Genomic DNA, 16,077 nt, shown 5'->3' on the forward strand with positions numbered 1-16,077 from the left:
TTCGATTATGTTGATAATATTATCGATACAATTCTGATAAATGTTATATTTCAAGCGAATCTAAAGATTTCAATTTTTTCATACAAAACTATTACGTTGATTATTTTTTCTACGAGGGTACGATCAAAGAATAGGAATTCGTGATAGGTGAAAAAGAAAAAGAGTAGGATGAACAGGACGAAGAGGAGGTGAAGAGAATAACAGAAAATAAACACGTGTTGCTATCTCTCTCCCTCTCTCTTTCTTTCTCTCTATCTCTTTCTCTTTCCCTCGTTGAAGAAGGATGCATCTTAATCAAGACCACGCGGCGCTTCTTCTTCATCATCGTCATCATCATTATCATCATCATCATCATCTTTTTTTTCTACTTCACCTCTAATCCCCCTCGTCCACCCCTTTGTCTCATCGCGAGAGAAATATTTGCGATAAACGGCCATCAAGTGTAGACCCTTCCCCTTCCCCTTCCCCTTTTCCCTCCCCTATATCCCCTAACACCTATCCCCACTCTATCGAAAATGCAAGAAAAGAAATTGAAAAGGAAACATCTATTACAGAGCGTTTATTAATTTAATTATTTTCATGTAATTAATTTAAATACTAATTATCGACAACGATTTCGCTATGACATCTTGGAGATGTTTTTATTAATAATTAATTCATGTTGAAAGACTTCTATTATTATTGTTTATTTTTTGTAATCTTGTTTTATTCGTTCAATTATTCGTTCGTTCGTTCGTTCGTTTCATTCATTCATTCGAATGAAATATTCGAATGGAAAACAAAAGATTACAAAAAAAAAAACATCGTCTAATCTCACTTGAAAATATCAAATTCTTCAATGCGCACGAGTCTTTTTTTTCAGCGAAAAAGAATAAGGATAGGAATAAGAATAAGAATAAGAATAAGAATAAGAATAAGAATAAGAATAAGAATAAGAATAGGAGCAACAAAAGGCAAACAAACGATCAGAAGGAAAAAGAAAAGTCGGAAAGAAATAAAAAATACAAAAGAAAAAGAAAAAAGAAAAGACAATAAAAAACAAAATAAAACAAAACGACGATGAAGATATCTCTTAATCGCACGAGGAGGGACTGACTGCACATGTATTCTTGGTTCCTTAGTAGCCTGGAGTGAGGGAAGGGAGGAGGGTAACAGAGGTAAGTAGAGAGGAGGGTACAAAAAAGGGAAACGAGAGAAAAAAGAAAATAAAGAAAAAAAAAAAAAATAAAAGAAAAGGAAAGAGAAGAAAAAGAAAAAGATGAAAAGAAAAAAGAAACAAAATCTTGCCCTTGACCCTTCTCTCTCAGCATCCAGATTCTCGGACAACTTGGACCACATTCTGGGTCGTCTTCTTGGCGTTCCCGAATCCGATCCGGTTTGGTGATGCCGCAGGAAACGAGACAAGACAAGAGAAGAGAAGAAATTCGAGAGAGAGAGAGAGAGAGAGAGAGAGAGAGAGAGAGAGAGAGAGAGAAGAGGAAATTGAAAAGAAAGAGTAAGAAAGATAGAAGGAAGGGTGAAGAAGAGTGGCAATGGTGATAGTGATGCTGATGCTGATGGTGAAACATATAAGAAGTTAGAGGTCGAATTGGTAGAGGGTTTTAAGTTGAAAGGTTGGGTGAGGGGTGAGAGGTAAGATCTAGTGGGGTAGGGATAGAAGTTAAAGGGTGGGGAAATTGAAAATAAGCAAGCTATACAATGAAATTATTAAGTGAACCACCAAGTAGATGTTACAATAAGGGGGAAGATAAAGTGTACGTTGTATGTACTTCTTTTAATTTTTGAACAACGTGAAATGAACGGAACACGTTCGTCTTTGTTGTTTCTTTTTCTATCTAACTATTTCTCTCTCTCTCTCTCTTTCTGTTTCTCTCTTTCACTTGGGATACGATTTAAGAATATCTACGATTATATGATTGTTTCTTTCTTTCTCTCTGTTTCTTTAAATCTACACATACACCTCGCAGTTAAACTACAGTCGAGTGTTCTCCTCCTCTTTCCTCCTCGCACCCCTCTTAACTTCAAGCGGGAGGGAAACTCGAGATACCCTGCGGAATGAAATTTGATTCCCTTGATAATTTCATTTGGACAAGAGTTGAGAAAGAAAACAAAGAGGAAGAGGAGGAGGGAGTAGACGGAGAAGCAGGGAGGAAGAAAAATAAATAAATAAATAAATAAGTAAATAAATAAATAAAATATTTCAGGATCTCGAGGACACTCGCAAAGTTTGAGATCGTTGGGGCGAGAGAGAGAGAGATAGAGACTTACGATCACTAAAATTTTTTTACCACGAATATTTTATGACGAATTTTTTACTATCCTCAGGATCATTCGCTAAGTAAAATACTTTTTCCTACGTATTTTCTTTTTATGGTTAAATTTCATCGTGGTTTTTACGATTAACTATGGTAAAGAATGAATATATATATATATAATATATATCCAATATATATAGGAACAATGAAAATATATAGACAAATCTGTTGAAAATAACAAAAACAGAAAAAAGAATAAACAGATAAAGAAAAATAGATCGAAACACATACCAACCATGAACACCCAGCCCCTTTAACATACATTTCAGCAAACATCACCACCCATCAATAATTTCGTAATATTCCGAACGTTCTCAAGCGTATACTATAAACAGGATCACAAAAACGAGGTTGGTGAACCTGAACTCGGTAGGAAGTGTAAAGGATATAGGATGAAGCGAATGGATCCTGAGTGGAAATTGACGAAGAGTTGGGAGGGGTAGTAGAGGGGGTTAAACACAAAAGGAAACCAAAGGAAAGAAGAAAAAAGAGACTGAAGAAGAACAACGAGAAGAAGGAAAGAAGAAAAAAAAATCAAAATCGAAAACAAAAAAAAAAAGAAAAGAAAAGAAAAGAAAAGAAAAGAAAATAGGACGAAGGAGGTGAAAAGCGAAATGCACTTTCGTGGTTTCGTTTTCTAACTACGTGGATCACAGAAAAAAATTTAAGAGTATGAGAAGAAGAAGAAGAAGAAGATGAAGAAGAAGATGAAGAAGAAGAAGAAGAAGAAGAAGGATGAGGAGGATGAGGAGAAGAAGAGGTACCTATAGAAGGACCTGTACAGCCAGTGGGAATGGAATGCAGGTACAAGTCCAGTCTCCGGCTTTGCTCTCGCCTCCTCACCTCCTGACCAACCTCTCCCTCCCCCTACCCTCCCACTTCTACTTCTTCTCATTCTCATCCTTATCCTCATCCTCATCCTCATCCTCATCCTTATCCTCGTCCTCGTTCTCCTCCTTTTTCTTCTCCTCGTCACTTTCTTCACCCCTCCTCACCTCTTCTTTTTCTTCTTCTTCTTCTTCTTCTTCTTCTTCTTCTTCTTCTTCTACTACTACTACTTTGCCGCCAGTCTACTTCTCTCTCTTACTCTCTCTTTCATCTTCTCTCTTTTTCTTTCTCTTACCAACGAGTGGACAGAATCAAGGGACATGTTCGATCGGTAGATTCTACACCTACTAATACTAGTAGTAGTAATTGTAGTAGTAGTAGTTGTTGTTGTAATATCATCTATAGTTTATATCTTACACCTCCCCGTTTACTACTTTTACTGTTACGTATCATCACCGACTATTAAATTCATTACCACTCTTATTCTGTTATTCTATCATTATTCTATAACCATAACATCTCATCAAACCTACTCTATCTTATTATCATTCTCACTCTCGTTATTATCGCGTGTAGATATTTCAGAAAATGTTGGGGATGTTCTATCGAAATTTTCTTCTATCGGACGACGATTAGTTCCGTTCAGAATCTATGTTATAATTCTTTTGTATTTATATGTATATATATGTATGTGTGTGTGTAAGTCTATGTTTCACGATTATCATTAATCTCTCTATCTTTATCTTTCTTTTTATTTCTATCTATCTCTCTCTTTCTGTCTCTAACATTCTCTTCATTATTTACGTTCATTTCTTTTCTTCTTTAACCGATGAAAATTTTTCTCTGTCTATCAATGAAGGAGAAACGAATGATATCTCTTTCTCTCAATTTTTTTCTCTCTTTTTGTCTCCCTTTCTCTAAGAGAATGTACAGTAATAACTAGAATAAAAACAGGTATATAGATAAAATATATGCACGTATTTGGGTCGTCCAACGCGAAATGTCTGACTTTTCTCCTTCTTTTTTTGTTTTTAGTGTTCAATTCTTTTTTCTTGGTGTAGAAACAAACACGTCGATTTTCTTCATGAAAATTCGATAATAATGTGTTTCACCGAGGTTGTGTTATTTTCGGAAATGAAAATATCTAACGTGGGAAAAAGTTCATTAATTTCGTCAGAGAGAGAGAGAGAGAGAGAGAGAGGGAGAGTGAGTGGGCCTGTATTATGATCGAGTTTGAAAAAATAAAAAAAGAAAAATAAAAAAATTATCCTCGTCTATTTCGGACGACGAAAAATTCGTAAAAAAGAAAATAAAAGAAAAATATGTTTGCGTGGAAATTAAAGATAAAAGTATTGCTTAGAGAAAGAACGAAAGGAGAAAAAGGAAAAGGAACGGAAATGTAACGTGCATTAAAGAAAGAACAAAAAAAAAAAAAGAGAGAAACGTAACGCATAACCCTACGACGCGATGTTTTAAATATTTGATTTAATTCGATTTCACGAACCAAATTGCTAATAATTATGTATAGCTAAGAGTGAAAAAAAGAAGAAGAAAGCAAGAGAGAAAGGAAAAAAGAGAAAGAAAAAAAGAGAAAGAAAAAGAGAAAGAAAAAGAGAAAGAAAAAAGAGAAAGAAAAAGAGAGAAAGAAAAAGAGAGAGAGAGAGAAAAGAGAAAGAAAAAGAGAAAGAAAAAGAGAGAAAGAAAAAGAGAAAGAAAAAGAGAGAGAGAAAAAAGAGAAAGAAAAAGAGAAAGAAAAAGAGAAAGAAAAAGAGAGAAAGAAAAAGAGAAAGAAAAAGAGAAAGAGAAAAAGAAAGAAAGAAAAAGAGAGAAAGGAAAAAAGAGAAAGAAAAAGAGAAAGAAAAAAGAGAAAGAAAAAGAGAGAGAGAAAAAGAGAAAGAAAAAGAGAAAGAAAAAGAGAGAGAGAAAAAGAGAAAGAAAAAGAGAGAAAGAAAAAGAGAAAGAAAAAGAGAAAGAGAAAAAGAAAGAAAGAAAAAGAGAGAAAGGAAAAAAGAGAAAGAAAAAGAGAAAGAAAAAAGAGAAAGAAAAAGAGAGAGAGAAAAAGAGAAAGAAAAAGAGAAAGAAAAAGAGAGAGAGAAAAAGAGAAAGAAAAAGAGAGAAAGAAAAAGAGAGAGAGAAAAAGAGAAAGAAAAAGAGAGAAAGAAAAAGAAAAAGAAAAAGAGAGAAAGAAAAAGAGAGAAAGAGAAGGAGAGAGAGAGAGAGAGAGAGAGAGAGAGAGAGAGAGAAAGAGAGAGATAAAAAGAGAGAAAGAAACAGAAAGAAAAAGAGAGAGAAGGTAAGGAGGTAAGATGGTGGGGGTAAAAGTAGCAGGTCGAGGTTCGATCACCCGGAGGTGGGACCCACTGGAAAGGGCCTGCGAGTGGAATGCGGCCTACGTGCGGCCCTGCCGTGGGAGACAGCCGAAGCGAAGCAACGAACGGCCTACTAGCATCAACGGTGGAGCCGTTGTTGCGAGCACCCAGCAGCCACCGGCTCGTTAGTTTATTCTCTCTCTCTCTGTCTCTCTCTCTCTCTCTCTGTCTCTCTCTGTCTCTCTTTCTTTCTTTCTCTCTCTCTCTCTATCTCTATCTTTTCTCTCTTTTCTGTCTGTACACACGAACGAGCGAATGCAGTCACGGCCGACTCGAATCGCCTCTGATAACGAGCCTCTTTTTTTCTCTTATCCGAACGACGGAACATTTAAATGCACCGCCGGTTGCTACGGTATATACTATGTGTATATGTCGGTTAAGATCCACGTAAATACCTATGTACATATGTATATTATTATGTGTGTCTCTATCTGTTTGTTTGTATATGTATGTATAATTATATATATATATATATATATATATATATATATATATATATATATATATATATGTGTGTGTGTGTATATTTATTTATGTGTTTGTAAGTATTTAACATTCTTCTCTTTCTCATTTTATTAAATAATATATAACAACAGAAATATTTCTTTTTCTTTTCTTTTCTTTTCTTTTCTTTTCTCTTTCTCTTTCTCTCTCTCTCTTTTTTTTTAAAACTTCTACAATATGAAATTATCTAATGCGAAAGTTATAACACGCTACGTGTACTGATATAATTATATCACATATACATACATCGATTTTTTAAAACGTCTATATAAAAGTGAAACGTTCCAAATTCAATCACACGATTTAAACAATCGACATTCCTCTTCCTTTTTCAATCATTCTCCTTACACAAAATTTCTAGCAAAGAAATTCGATCGAAAGGTACCACGGAGTCTTCTCCTCGTTCTTTCGTCGCTCTCCCAAAAAAAAAAAAAAAAAAAAAAACAAACAAAAAGAGAATAAAGAAAAGAAAAAGAATTGAAAGGAACCATAAGGAACAAATAGAAAAAAAAAATAAATAAAAAAAAATAAAATAAAATAAAATAAAAAAGGAAACAAAAAAAGAGAAAAAGAAAAAGAAAAAAAGACATACTCGAGTCTTTCACGCGTTCGATCGTATTTCAAGGTTGAATCATCCGATATGTGACGCCATTAAAATATGATAATTTCATTGATAATTCGTATGAATAATGTAAGTGTATTCTATCGGCGGCGCGCGCTATGTCAATGTCAATCTGCTTTTCGTATCCACCGCGTACAGGCTACGCGAGCTGCTTCATAATCGATCAGGGAATTATTTCATGGGCGCTTACGTGTTCTATCACTCTCTGTATATATGTATGTATATATGTACGTATATGTCATGCTTTTTTTTTTTCATCTTTTTCTTTTCTTTTTTTTTTATGTTCTGTTCTTTTTTCCTGAATCTTTTTTTTTTTTTTCTTTTGCTACCCAAGTCTTATCAAAATCGTCAACCGATTCTCTACAGTGTCTACACAATACTGTGCCCGTTCAAGGACACCAGACTAAGAAAACGATATCTCATTCTTCGATCGTTTCAATAAAACTCGAGCAAGAAAGAAAAGGAAAGGAGAAAAAATGAAAAAGAAGAAGATAAGGAAAAGGGAAATACAATAATTTTATTTTTCTCGTTCTTCACGAGTCGATGTAATTTGGACTGAGAGAAGAAGAGGAAGAGAGAGAGAGAGAGAGAGAGAGAGAACGGAAATATTGCGAAAGACGATAATTATATATTTAGAATGAAAAAAGGAAAGGAAAGAGATACAAGAGAGGAGAAGAAAGGAAGGAAAATCTTGTTTCTTTCTTCTCTTTCTTTTTTAATTTTCTTTTTCAAACGTTCGTCTCCTCAGGACGTTGTGTAATCGAGAGACGAAGAGAAAAGAAAATAAAAAAGAGAACTCTCACGTGAAACGTAATAATTACGTGTTTAGAAGTGGAGAGGAAGAAGGAAAGAAAAAAAAAATGTTCACGAGAGATCAAAAATAAAATCTTTTTTCGCAACGAGATAGATAGAAAGAGAGAGAGAGAGAGAGAGAGAGAGAGAAAGAGAGAAAAGAAAAAAAGTTCCAAGCGAAACACACCAATTGCGTAATTAGAAAAAAAGAGACGAAAATTAAAGAAAAATTAAAAAAAAAAAAAATAAAAAAGAGAGAGAGAAAAAAGAAGGAAAGAAAACGTAGATGGATTAAAAAAAAAAAAAAAAGAAAGAAAGAAAAAAAATAGAAAAAACATCTCCGAAGTTCTTATCGCGTGATCTATAATCATGATTTAATCATAGCGATCTATTATTCCATAGTATGATCATGATGTACGATCGACCGGATATGATCTTCTAAAAGCAACATAATATATAACGACTCACGTATACCTTGTGTCCGTATCTAATCCTTTAAAAAGGTATCTAAATTCTAACACATATGAGATCAGTTAGAAAAGAGATATGTGTAACCAAACATATACGCATACGATTTGAATTATACATATATAAATTCACATACATACGTATATATATATTAAAGAACAGCTGCATAGGACACTTGCATAAAAATATATATATATATATATATATACATACATACGCAAAGGAGATGAAAGACGTCAAATATAATGTGTAGGTATTACACATACAAATACATACATACATACACATATATATAAAAGTATATACATAGATTGTTAAGAACGTGCGTATCGAGGAAGCGCGTGCTCGATATATCGTCGCGCGTCATCGCATATGTGCACTTACCAACTTACATACTTATATATCTTGCTAAATACATAGATAAATACTTATATATGTAAGTATATATATATATATAAGTATGTAATGTATCTATATATGTATGTATAAAAGATACGAGCCGGTAAAGCGTAACGTTCGTATAACGTGTACGGACGAACCGCGTCGTCGACTATAGTCTCTCAGCGTGGGACCAAAGCGACTCAAAAAGTCGCACGACTCGCGTGCAGCGACTCTCAGATGGTATATACTACACATCGTCCATGTAATGCTTCGAGAAAAGAGATAGAGAGAAAGAGAGAGAAAGTGAAAGAATCTAAGAGAAAGAGAGTATACTCTCTCCGATGATTATTAAACTATATGTATCAGCAAAATATATCAAATTATTTGATAACTTGAAATCGTTACGATAATTGTTTGTTCAAACGATTATTGTTTAATGATCGTACGATTACGATTGTTCGTATCTATTCGTTGTTTTTTATATCTTTTTTTTTTGTTGGTTTTTTCCTTATTTTTTTCTTTTCGTATAAGGAATATGAATGTATCGAGAAATTGTTAATGTAATATGTAAAGTTATTCAATGGGATAATTAAATTATGAGAGAATTGTGGATTATTGAAAATTGTGTATTCGTTGAGAAATTGTTATAGTAATGTCATGTAATAATTGATAAATGATAAGTATTAAATTATATCATATAAAAAGTATGAATATGTTGTGAAATTGTTGTAGTGATTCATAAAATAATTAAATGTTAATAATTGTTTATATAAGTTTTTGAATTTTTTGATCGGTATTAGATTATTATATGTCGTTAAGAATTGAAGGTTGAAATGAAGAAATTAAAAAAAAAAAAATTATTATAACCATCTACGAAATAATTTCATATATCAATAATCGTCGTGAAATTGTTTGTACAAGATAAACTCGTGTTATATATGACGATTATATAAATTAAATCAAGCATTACTTTTTTTTTTTTTTTTTTTTTTTTTTTGATAAGAACATGCAGTAATTGTTTATATTAGAAGAATAATCTTGTTCGTGTTCTGATAAGTATTAATTTCATGTCATTGAAAGGTCAATCAACGTGTGCGTTTAAATAAAATGGATGTAAATGGAAAAAATTTATTGATCGTAACAAATAATTGATCGTACGATTGAGCATATCAAAATAATTGTACAAACAAAGTTTTTTATCATTTTTTATTTTTTATTCTTTTATTCGTATAAAAAGAAAAAAAAAAAAACCTCCTACAAATAAAAAGGAACGCGAAATAAAGCGACTAAAAAAAAAAAGAAAAAAAGAAAAAGAAACATTCTCCGACGTAACACAAATAAATAAATAAATAAATAAATAAATAAATAAATAATGTGTTATATCAAAGTAATTGAAAAGAGTAAGTAAAAAAAATTGTCTTTCTCATACAAATATAGTAATAATAATATCCGGTATAAATAACGAGATATAAGGTAAAAAGAATTGATTGAAAAAAAACATTCTCCGATTCTCCATAATAAACAAACAAACAAACAAACACATACATACATACATAAATGGACACACACAAACACAGACTTCAATTCGAATTGGTAAAACACGGTGTACCGATTAGAAAATTTTCTAAGATGTCGAAAAGTGAAGCGAAGCGAAGTGAACTGAAATGAAATGAAACGAGCTGAAGTGAAATGAAGTGAAAAGGAAAAAAAAAAGAAAAAAAGAAAAAGAGAGAAAAAAAATAGGTAAGAAGTAAGGAAAGAAAAGGATAAGTAAGAAGAAAAGAGAAGAGAAGAGAAGAGAAGTGAAGAGAAGAGAAGAGAAGAGAAGAGAAGAGGCCTTACTGCCTTCGAGGAATCCGTTCCTTGGCCAAGAGACGTTCCCTTTCTCGGCCCTTTGTCGTTTCGATATCGAAAGGGTCGGCGCGATTCAAGGACAAAGGGCGAACCTTTGCACCGGTCGCGATTCACGAGGCAAAAACGGCAGCTGTTGTATTTCTTTTCCTTCTCACTCACTCACTCGGTCACTTACTCGCTCATTCTATCTCTATCTCTCTCTCACTCTTTCCCTTCTTATTGAAGAAAGAAAAAAAGAAAAAAAGAAAGAAAGAAAGAAAGAAAGAAAGAAGAAAAGCAAGATGGAGGAAGGAAGTATATAGGATAAGAACGAACACCCTTCTTCGAAGCTTAACCCTAACCCCTCTACCACTCTATCCCTCTATCCCTCTATATCCTTCTACCCCTCTAGCACCATCCATTCTTTTTTCATTTTTTATTGATATTATTTTTATTATTATTATTACTATTATTATCATTAGCATTATCATTATTATTTTGTTTTCTCTACTTCTTCTTTTCTTTTTTTAAGCTTCGCATCTCTCTTATACTCGCAGTGTTGTATTTGAAAGAAGAACACGATTCCCAAAAAAAAGTGGAAAGAAAGAGAGAGAGAGAGAGAAAGGGGAAGGGTGTGGTAAGGGAGAGTTGGCCCTTCAAGATGGGCACGTGTCTCGGTCTTGAGACATCTGCCAACGAAAAGGACCCGTTCTCTCTCTCTCTCTCTCTCTCTCTCTCTCTCTTTCTCTCTCTCTTTCTGGATTTGTGTGTGTTACGTTTCACCGTTATATCGTTTACCTTACCACCGAACCGTATCGTTTATCTCTTTTTTTTCCGTTACTTCTACTTCTCCTTCCCTTTCTTTATCTTTATCTTTATCTTTACGTTTAACTTCGTCTTCGTTTTCTTTCGTTCATTATTTTCGACGAATTAACGTTTCCTTCAAATTTTTCTTTACACACCTTACCATCCGTATAAAGAATGAAAGAACAGCTGCTGTTCTTCCATCTCTCTTTTTCTTTCTCTCTCTCTCTCTCTCTCTCTCTCTTTCATTCTATATCTTACCGAAATCCATGGTGCACCTGCCCCCCCCTATTGGCCCTTTCCGTCCAAGGGAAACCGACCAAAAGGACGACTGTTATATTCGAATTTCAAACACCATAGGGTTTATATATACATATATATAATAAATATATTATAGTATGAGAAAATATAAATAATATAATATATTTGTTTATAACATATATAAACAATATATATATAAATAAATTATAGTAATTATATATACATGTATACAATATTATAGTATAATCATATATACATATATATGAAATTAAAGTATAATTATATATACATGTGCGCGCGCGCGCGCGTGTGTGTGTGTGTGTAGATATAATATTAAAAAATAAATTTTGGATACGTATCTTCTCGTTTGTTTTTCTCTCTTCTTTTCATTTTTCTAATTTTGAACGAAGTAAAGAAAATGGAAAGAATTAATTTTTTAAATCGAAAAGAAAGCAAAAAGAAAAAAAAAAGGATGTTTATTCCATCGCACTTTTGTAAAAACAAGGGTAGACCCTGATCGATTCTCCAAACTTTTTATGATTTTTCTCGCTGAAAGAATTATTTCTTTTTCTTTTTACTTCCGTCTGCGTTCTCTCGTAACTTCTTTTCTTTTATTTTTCCCTTATTTTTTTTTTCTTTTTCTTCTTTTTGTTCGTTCACTCCTCGTCATTTTCTCTCTAATTCGTACTTACGTACAACGTGAATTAGATCGCTAGGCTCTCTATGCAAAACAGAACAACTTCCGTTGAGGCTTATGCAATAGAAACGCTTTATTACACCGCTCGTTACATTTTATCGGCAGTTAGTACAAGACCACGTTCTCTTGGCTATTATTATTGTTATTATCATTGTTATTATTATTATTATTATTATTATTATTATCATTATTATTATTATTATTTTCATTTTTGAAAAATTTTTTTCTTTTCTTTCCTTCGCATAAATATTCATGTGATAAACCGTGAGAGATTTCAAGAGGTTACAAGCAAATGGTGTATTATAACAACCACGTTTTCATACACACACACATATGTATATACACATATATATGTGTATGTATATATATATATCTCGATCTATCGATTTAGTTATCGAGGTATGCAACGAGAAAGGAAACACGCGGCGAATCGTAAAGATAAAACGGCGTAAAGCGAACATCCGTTCTTTCCGTCCTTGAAACTTTATGATAATGGAAAGTTGAGAGAATATAGATTGAATGAATGAATGAATGAATGAATGAATGAATGAATGGATGGATGCATCCATGAATGATGAAAAACAGAAAGAATGAACGAATAAGAAAATCTATGCATTTCCGTGTTTCTTTTTTCTTTTCATTTCGTTTCTTTCATTCTTTTCCTGTTTTTTTTTGAAATATTTCCACCTTTGTTCTAATAATAAAAATATGTAATAATAATAATAATAATAATAATAATAATAATAAATTACTCAAATGGGTTTAATTTATTTATTAAAAATTTTCTTATTCAGGTTTTGAAATACCATTTCTATAGTCCTATATATATATATTTTTTTAATTATTTTGATAACACAAGAGAGAGAAAGAGAGAGAATAATATTTTAATTTTTCCTTTTCTTTTTTACTTTTAATAATGACTCTTCGAAATAATTAATCAAACATGATAATTGTATCTTTAAAAACTTCTCTATTTATCTTGAAATTAATTTCGACATTTATCTCTCGAAAATTATTACAGTGGAATAGAGAGAGAGAGAGAGAGACGGAGATAATGATAGTGATCGTTTCTCGATATTAATTTTTTTTTTCTACTTCTAACATAATCAATTTCTAATCATTAATCATACATGTAATTTATATTGAAAAACTTCTGTATTTATCTTGAAATTAATTTTCGATGACAATCTCTTGAAAATTATCAGATAATTCAAAAGAGAAAGAGAGAGAGAGATAGACATTCATTTCTTAATGGATTTTTCTGTTCTTTTTTTTTTCTCTTGCATCTAATATAAATGAATTCGTAATAATTAATCAAAACCTTTTTATTTATTTTCAAATTAATTCCTATCTCTTCACAGCTATTAGATAGTTCAAGAGAGAGAAAGATACAGATCATTTAGTAATGTTTTTTTTCTCTTTTTTTTTTTTGGTTTCGAATATTATGAATTTCTAATCATTAATCATAAATGAAGTTTGTATTTTTAAAAACTTCTTCATTTATCTTTAAATTAATTTCGATGATCTATCTCTTGAGAATTATCAAATAATTTGATAGAAGAGAGAGAGAGAGAGAGAGAGAGAGAGAAAGAGAAAGAAATAAAGACGAAGCTTATTTTTATGAAAAAAAAAAAAATTATATATATACATATATTATAAAAAAAAAATATATATATCAAAACTTATCAGAACATATTTTTCGACAATCCATTGATTTTTAATAGAAAAGAAAAAAAAAAAGAATCAAGATCATATCCATTTTACGTAAGTATCATTCTTAAAATTATCTAACACAAAAAAAGATAGAAAAACTGAAAGAAAAAAAGAAAAAAAGAAAGAGAGAGAGAGAGAGAGAGAAATAATTTCTTGGCTTTCGAGTAAGAAGTTAGTACGATCTAAGGTGACAGAAGGCTGTGCCATTTCTATTCCAGTCGCGGACGACGACCCGGCAGACGGCTACCAGACTACGTGCTAATAACTTGAGAGAAGATTTGAGAAAGAGAGAGAGAGAGAGAGAGAGAGAGAGAAGAGGAAGAGGAAGAGGAAGAAGAGGAAGAAACGATGAGACTGTTCGTTCGTTCGAGAACACGTGTCCAAATCGTTCAGCACGCAGAAAATGCAAAAAGTAGGTCGAGCTAGCAACCCCCTCTTCACCCTCCTCTTCAGCCCCTTTCCATTCCTGGCAACGCACTATACTGTGACCAATAAAACGTCTCGGTATACTACTCGGTATCACGATAAAATATCTGATTTTATTGCTTCGAGGAGATCACGTCGATAGGAAATATATACAAGTATCATGTATAATAAATCGTATCTATAATATAGTGGAAAAAAAATTACTTTTCATTTATTACAAGTGGTGTAATAAGTGATATATTATTGTAGATAGATTATAAGTGATATATAAATGTGTGTACGTACGTTCGTATGTATGTATGTATGTATGTATGTATGTAAATATCGATTATCGTTTTTCAATCTCTATAGTTTCTCGACTACGTTCATTTATTATCTGTTTAACAACGAAATATATTGTATCAAAATCGTACTACTAGATCGGATAAGTATATCTCTATAAAATTAATTCTGTTTCTTTCTCCTTTCTTTTTTTTTTTCTTTCCTTTTTTCCTTTTTTTTTCGATGTACAAAGACAGAGAGACTCACCCCGATAACTTCACAATCAGTCCTTGAAAAGGTCTACAACGGACAATAGGTCGACCGAGGAGCTGAGTTCTCTGTAAAAAGAAAAAAAAGAAACAAAATCAGAAAAAAGAATCAAAAAGAAAAAAATAAAAAGAAAGAAGAATATAAAGAGGAATCAACAAAAACATCTTTTTCGATGGCTCGTGAGATCCAATGAAAAAACCAAAAAAAAAAAAATCTTACGGTCTCAAAAACAAAAAAGAGAAAACCGTCCGAAGAAATCCATGAAAAAGATGACGACTTTTGAATCAAAATAAAAATTAGGATGAACGAAAAAAGATCGATAATCAAAAAAAGAAAAAAAAAATAATTCATGAGTAACGAAATAAGAAAAAAGAATTCAATTGAAACAACAACAAAAAATTATAGAAATAAACGATAGAATGTAGCAAGTTCTACGAATATCAACAGAGAGAGAGAGAGAGAGAGAGAGAGAGAGAGAGAGAGAGAGAGAGAGAGAAAAGAAAGAGAGAGAAAGAGAGAGAAAGAGAGAGAGAAATAGTTAGGAGTACGATTTTGGTGGGAGAGTTTCTAGATAGGAGAGAGTCGTGTATAAGGGAAGGGGGTGGGGATAGGGATGGGGATAGGGGTAGGGAGGGTGGAGGGAAAGGTTTAAAGAGGGCTGCTGTCGTCATTGGGATTCTAACCGAGCTCGTCCGCTTTTAAATGGACGACCCCTCGTTTTGTCGTCAACACAACGAAACGGCTTAACGCTACTATGCGCTTCGTCGCCTACATTTACGCGCTTCTCTCTCTCTCTCTCTTTCTCATTCTCTCATTCTCTCATTCTCTCAGTCTCTATCTCACTCACTCTATCGTATAAACTTTGTGTGCAGTACGAACGAACTGGAAATCGCAGGACGGACGTGTGGACGGGCTCAATACCTTTTAGGTACGAAAGGAAGCGAACTTCCTTCCTACCTATGATGTCACGCGCGAGCACGAGCCACGATATATGTGTATGTATGTGTACGTGTGACTATGTTGTATGTATGTGTGTTTAGAGAAAGAGAGACAGAGAGAGAGAGAGAGAGAGAGAGAGAGAGAGAGAGAGAGACAGACAGAGAGAGAGAGAGAGAGGTGGATGGATGGGATGGATGGATGGATAGGTTGGGTAGGTGGATAGATGGATGGATGAATGGATGAATGCATGGATGGATGGATAGAGAGAGAGAGAGAGTACACTAACCACCGTTTATATAATCCATCCTGTGACGTCAAGTTGTTTAATCCATTCATTATCCGATCTCTCTCTCTCTCTCTCTCTCTCTCTTTCTCTTTGTACTCTGTCTCTCTCTCTCTCTCTCTCTCTGACTATCTCTGTCTCTGTTTCTCTGTCACTCTTTCGGTAACACTACGACATAAAAATAGATCAATTAATGGACGCATCAATGACAATGCACCATTACGTTCTTGCATTGTTGCAATTCTTTTTTTACTTCCGATCTCCCTTTTCTCATTTCTTTTTTTTCTTTCTTTTTTTTTTTTTTTTTTAAT

At 32.8% G+C, this 16,077-nt stretch overlaps 1 protein-coding gene across 3 annotated transcripts in view; it reads right to left on the reverse strand.

The window, feature by feature from the left end:
- Nucleotides 1–16,077, reverse strand: part of LOC127067461 (sex-determining region Y protein-like) — a 104,002-nt gene that overhangs the window by 61,593 nt on the left and 26,332 nt on the right. For 2 of the 3 annotated variants that reach the window (XR_007782633.1, XR_007782632.1), the window contains exon 2: nt 14,542–14,612. The gene's annotated coding sequence lies outside the window, so the exon portion shown is untranslated. Of the gene's footprint in view, nt 1–9,267; nt 11,572–14,541; nt 14,613–16,077 lie in introns of those variants that run through there. The other variant, XR_007782634.1, reaches the window with a different exon arrangement.

Source organism: Vespula vulgaris, chromosome 11, assembly GCF_905475345.1.
Source record: "Vespula vulgaris chromosome 11, iyVesVulg1.1, whole genome shotgun sequence".
NCBI lineage: Eukaryota > Metazoa > Arthropoda > Insecta > Hymenoptera > Vespidae > Vespula > Vespula vulgaris.